Raw genomic sequence first — 6,596 nt, 5'->3', positions numbered from 1 at the left:
CCTTTTATATTTTTTTAAACATGGGTTCTGGGGTCCAAACTCGGGTCTTCATGTTAGCAAGAAAAGCCCTTTATAAATGGGGCTATCTCCCCAACCGTACAAGGTATTCTTTACACTGAAGCAAAATACATCTTTTGACAAGAAGCTAAATATGATATAGTTGGATAATGTCTTTATTTGGGTGAGATTCAGTTTGTAGACTCAACTTTTAGTTATTGTTAATCAACTAAAGTAATGGAAACATTTTATTTTTAAAGTATTTTTGCCCGAACTGATGTAAATGTACACTCTACCAGAATACCTTGGTTTAGTCAGATGGACTACAAATTAGAATAAAATAATTACCTGGGAACTTTTGTCCCTGTACAAATCATAGCATATTGTTCTTTTATGTCTGATTTTAAAGAACAGAATGAAGAGCTGAAGTGTTACATCTGATCTTTTCTTTATCATGTAACTGTGTTTAAAAAGAGATGATGTATTTGATAAGATTCTACTTTCTATGTAGATGAATTAGTCCCTAATGACTACATTCACAAGATGTGTAATGTTGGTGGTAAAACTAGTATTGGCTGACACCTCTGCTCCCATCTTTTGTTTTAGCATCCTAACATGTCCCTGTGTGTTGTGGGCCACTATTCTGTGCTCTGACATCCATGGACCAAAGCCTGAGAAGGGACCTAGGAAGAAGACAACTCTCTATCAATCTATTAGAGAACACTGATTGTCAGGAATAAATTATACCTTTTTTTTTTTTTTGAGATGTATCTCACTCTGTAGCCCTGGCTGGCCTGGAACTTGCTTTGCATATCAGGCTGGCTTTGAATTTACAGAGATATATTTGCTTCTGCTTCTAGAGTGCTGGGATTAAAGACTTCTACCACTAAGGTTGGCTCTAAAACACTTTTTGAACTTTTCTGCCGGGGGGGGGGGAATCTCCCTTTGTAAATGTCTCACGATCAGTTAAGAGATTCTTGGCATTAAAACCAGAAAAACAAAAACAGAGATGCTATCAGCTTTTAAGCATACTTAGAAACACTTTTCATAAGATTACTTCACAGAGGCGTTTTAATTTTAAAATCTCTACAATTACAAAAGCTTGTGTATATTATTTTAAAAGAAAAAGAAAAAACACAAGAGGGTCACATAGTTTCTGCAAAAATAAAAAAAACTAAAAAGAAGAAAATCATAGAGAAGAAAAATTTAAATACCAACTATTATTCACAGTTATAACTACTGTCAAAAGTCTATTCCCAGGGCCTAGGGCCTGTGTATTGCAGTCTACTGACTCACATACTCCTTGGTAGCCAGTCACTCCATTACAGCACTCATATCTCTAGTCAGCTTTCGCAGGACTGGGTAGACCTCACTGAACCACCTCCCTAACATAGAGGCAATATTATTCTGTTTCTTTACCATGCTTTATTTCTCTATAGGTTACCTGATAATCACATGTCATATTATATATTACAAAATTGACTTGGTTTTTATTGTCTATCTCACCCAATTAATTGTAAGCTTTAAGACATGTATATATACAAATGTATATATATACATACATATATATATATATGTATATATATATACACACATATATATTCTAGAACATTACTCATCAATAGTAGGTTATTTAATTAATATATATCACAGTTGTACTTTCATCAAACATGTTAAATTTCTACATAATTTTATCTTCATAAAATGTTTTAAATAGACATACTATTTTTCAGACTTTTCCTTTAGGAATAATTTTTAAAGTCAGCACTAAAGAGATAACTCAGAGGTTAAGATGTCCTCTTGTAGAGGACCTGAGTTCAGTTTCCAGCACGCACACTGGCTGTCCTACAATGGCCTCGAACTACAGCTTCAGGGGATACCAAGTCTTCTTCTGGCTTCCTCGGGCACCTGGGCTCATATATGTGTACACACATACAGACACAGAATTTTTTAAAAATTTAATTATGAAGTCATATCAGAAATTCTTATCCAAAAATGTTTCAGTAACAGCCTAAAAGGCATTTTTAAGCTCTTGATGTTAAATGCCAGTGCACAGGCATTTAATGCACCATGTAAATGTTAACTAGTTAAAAAGGTTATAGATTATATGAGAAATCCCTGGTATTCATATGGCTTCAAAGTATTTTTACATTTTATGAGTCTTACAATAAACTCAAGGAAAGAGATCACAAATTTAAAGAGTTTAGATATTTGTCTAAAAGAATAAAACTAGAATTATGGCATCTAGACACAAGGCTAGGCCTGTTTGTATTTGAAGTATGGGCCTTTTGCTATGCATTCATTTTATGGATCACTGTTTCATTCGTAAACAGGAGAAGTGATGGGCTCATCACTTCCTTAAGAAAGGCTGTATGGCCAGGGTTAAACTTCAACGGTAGAGCCCTTGACAAATAAGTATGAAGTCCTGGGTCGGACCACAGAGGAGAGAGAGAGAGAGAGAGAGAGAGAGAGAGAGAGAGAGAGAAAGAAAGAAAGAAAGAAAGAAAGAAAGAAAGAAAGAAAGAAAGAAAAAGAAAGAAAATACAGGGCTAGGAACATGAGACTCCTGAACCCCTGCCCAGAGTTCTCTCAACTACACTATCTCTCAACTACATGCTGGCTCAGTAAATTAGAGGAAAAAATTCCTAAATGACCATAGAGTTAAAATGATGACTGATACTTAATGCTACACTTTCCTGAAGATTCCACAGTATATGTGCCTGGTTCTGCATAGCTCCAACTTGATGACACTTGCAATCCTCAGCTTATTTGATGTGGTTGGAAGGCAAATGAGATCCCAATACCCTGCTGTGCATAGGTGCTCAAGGAGCACTTCCTGCATGGTGGGGGAGTGCCCTATATTTACAGCATTTGATCCAGTTTACCAGTGAGATTAAATGTTAAAATTAGCCTTGTAAAAGTTTTCACCCTAGTTCACACAAAAACAAGATTCTGAGATTATGACTTGCAATTTTTCATGAGTTGATTTATCTGAATAAACCTATAAGGTTTTGAACCATTAAGCATTCGATTTAGAACAAAAAGTAGTGTACAGAAGAATAAACTGAAAAATAGAGCAGATTTGTTTCTTGTAAGAACTCTGAACAATATCTCAAACTCAGCATCCTTGGACCACTGAGCTGTGTAGGATGAATGTGCTAATTAATCAATTACTACCCAACAATATAGCCTGTTTATTTACTGCAATGCACTAGAAACGTGCAGAACTAGTAATTATTAATCATCTTCAGTAACAAAGATGACTCAAGTTCACCTTCATATAATTAATAGAGCATGCAGTTAGCTTTAACATCTTGCTTTATTAGAAACAGCAATAAGGACTAAAAGAGAGGAGCTGAACCACAAGCTGTGGTTCACTGATATCCTGGCTTAGACTAATGTGCATACTGTCCACAGCAACATAGCACTCACACACATCTAAACTATGACCAGATGCTCTCTCCATGAAAATGTAACTTGGACAAACTAAACTTTTATTATAAATGAAATTCCAAGTTTTCCCAAACAGACATAAAAAATAAAAATTAAAATTGGAACAGAACAAAACAGTAGAAGCTCAGGCATCTCAAATAAAAGTCATAATTGGACTTGACAGTGGGCTTGATTGGTGGTCCTAGGTCATGGTGTCCAACTGCTTACATCACGATGCTGCTCACTTTAAAGATTTTAAAACATACTTTTCAATAGGCATATGAACATTTAGTTTGCAGCAAATTTTGCAGTTAATCTAATTCTGAAGAAAAAAATCAGTCTTTAGGTTTAAGAATGATCATATACCCCTTTATCCCAGATTTTCTTTGAGCCAGACAACTTTCTGGACTCAGTGAGCCACATTTGAGTTTAGAATGCTATTTCCTGTATCCTTAGTAATCATGCATCATGTCAGAGGTGTTACATTGTGTTATCTCCATTTATATCTGCATCTAGTCTTAGCTGACTGACACTTTTAAACCATGGACAAATTCTGAGTTTATTATAGTTCTGCCTGTGGAGGCTCAAGTTTCAGTACCAGGTCGCTCCATGACTACAGTTGACACTACCCTCCTAATCCCTGAAATTGTTTTTCCAGCTTGGCAATAAGAAATTGAAACATTGCAGACAGGCAGTGGAGGCCGACGTCTTTAATCCCAGCACTTGGGAGGCAGAGGCAGGGGGATTTCTGAGTTCGAGGCCAGCCTGGTCTACAGAGTGAGTTCCAGGACAGCCAGGGCTACACAGAGAAACCCTGTCTCAAAAAGCCAAAATAAATAAATAAATAAATAAATAAATAAATAAATAAATAGAAATTGAAACATTGCTGAGGAGTTCTGTTTAGATGAGACAATAGATGCAAACCAACCAAGACATAATAAATGCTCAGCAATTGGCAGATATTATAGCATTGGTAATAGTACCCTCTGTGGTCACTGCTAGTTTAAGAAACTTAATGGACATACATGCAAAATGGTATTTCATATAATAAAAACCATAAATGCACATTAACTTTTTGAAAGTCTTTCTCCAAAGGGGAAACATGGAGAAAACTTAGTTGGATGAGATAGAAGTTAAAAATCCTGTCTGTGTATCCAGAGACTACCCCATCTGCAAATCCATCCCATCATCAGCCACCAAACCTAGATACTAATGCTNATGCCAGCAAGATTCTGCTGAAGGGACCCTGATATTGCGGCCTCTTGTGAGGCTATGCCAGTGCCTGGCAAACACCGAAGTGGATGCTCACAGCCAGCTATTGGATGGAACACAGGGTCCCCAATGGAGGAGCTAGAGAAAGTACCCAAGGAGCTGAAGGGCACTGCAACCCTGTAGGTGGAACAACAATATGAACTAACCAGTACCCCCTGAGCTCGAGTCTCTAGCTGCATATGTAGCAGAAGATGGCCTAATCGGCCATCACTGGGAAGAGAGGCCCCTTGGTCTTGCAAACTTTATATGACCTAGCACAAGGGAAGGCCTGGGCCAAGTAGTGGGAGTGGGTGGGTAGAGGAGCAGGGGCGGGGCGGGGGGTATAGGGAACTTTCGGGATAGCATTTGAAATGTAAATAAAGAAAATAATAATAATAAAAAAGAAAAGAAAGAAAGAAAAATTACCAATAATTAAAAAAAAAAATCCTGTCTGTGGTGGTTTGAATATGCTTGGCCCAGGGAGTGGCACTTTTAAGAGGTGTGTGGCCTTGTTGTAGTGGGTGTAGCCTTGTTGGAGGAAGTATGTCGCTGGGGGGGGGGTGCTTTGTCAGTCTTCTGTTCACCTTCAGAACAAGATGCAAAACTTTCAGCTCCTCCAGCACCAAGCTTGTCTGGATACTCTCATGCTCCCCATTATAATAATAATGGACTGAACCTCAGAACCTGTGGGAAGCCCTCAACTAAACGTCCTTCTAAGAGTTGCCTTGGTCATAGTGTCTGTTCACAGCAGTAAAACCCTAAGACACTGTTTTATCTGAAAATGCCAGGGGAATTTTACTTCAAAAACCTTTACTGACAAATCATAAGTCGGTGAGTACTCTGCTACATTTCCATTATAAAGTGATTCAGGGCCCCTTTAAATGGAGAGTTCCCTTAGGGTAGAATTTGTTTATAGATCATTAACTACTTGACAGTGATTCTGGGGAGGGAGCACAGACAGTACTAAAGGGTTAAAAGCCACTGTCAGTCGAAGATCAGCAACGGAACCAAAACATCTTCAGATTTTATCAGCAAATGACTCATGTTACAAAAGTGTTATAGACTTTTCATAAATATCTCTGTTCATAAAAGTAAGACTTCCTGTAAAAGCCAGGGCTATGACTATGATCCATACTTAATGTGAGTCTGGCTTCATTTAGCTATCTTTTCAGAGGCAACCCAAAACATTGACTATATAGTATAAAGACTTGCAATCCTAGGAACACGCCAATATGGTAAACTCCATTATCTATCAGTATATATGGTTATCTGGTTTACAAAGTTATAAACATATCTTGCCACTAGATTTCAGAACACCAACACCTACATCAAGCATTGGCAGGAGAACCCCTTTAATGAAACGCTCACTGGTAGCCAGAGGCCAGGGTTTTTAGACTTGATTTTGATAGATGATCTTGGATACATTTTGTATCTATTTTGTAGTTTAATTTCTTCAACAGCCCAAATTAACACTTTAACATTAGATTAAAGCCTACATGGTGCACATTCCTTTCTCTATCATCCCTTCAATACACTAACTATGTTCACTTTTATCCACCCCATTTATTCAAGAATAATGTCTAAAATATGCCAAGAGTTTTCCTAGGTACTGGGGTCACAAAGCTTTAGAAATCACACATAGATCTTCAGACTGGAAAGTTTATATTACAGTAAAGGGAGACAACAAGAGTATAAAGAAATACTGCCCTAAGGGAGCTCTTTATTTAAAGGGGCCCTGAATCACTTTATAATGAAAATATAGCAGAGTACTCACTAACTTATGATTTGTCAGTAAAGGTTTTTGAAGTAAAATCCCCCTGGCATTTTCAGATGAAACTGTGTCTTACTTTGCCGGAGCAATTCTTAGTGTAACTCTTTTTTTTTTTTTTTTTTTTTTGGTTTTTTTTCCGAGACAG

General features: G+C 37.3%; 1 long non-coding RNA gene across 1 annotated transcript in view; it reads right to left on the bottom strand.

Annotated features, from left to right (window-relative positions):
- The window catches only part of LOC110328109, a 78,064-nt gene that overhangs the window by 66,504 nt on the left and 4,964 nt on the right, over positions 1-6,596 (bottom strand). The gene's annotated exons all lie outside the window — the stretch shown is intronic.

This window comes from Mus pahari, chromosome 10 (assembly GCF_900095145.1).
Source record: "Mus pahari chromosome 10, PAHARI_EIJ_v1.1, whole genome shotgun sequence".
Lineage (NCBI taxonomy): Eukaryota > Metazoa > Chordata > Mammalia > Rodentia > Muridae > Mus > Mus pahari.
This window is presented reverse-complemented; position numbering and strand designations above follow the sequence as displayed.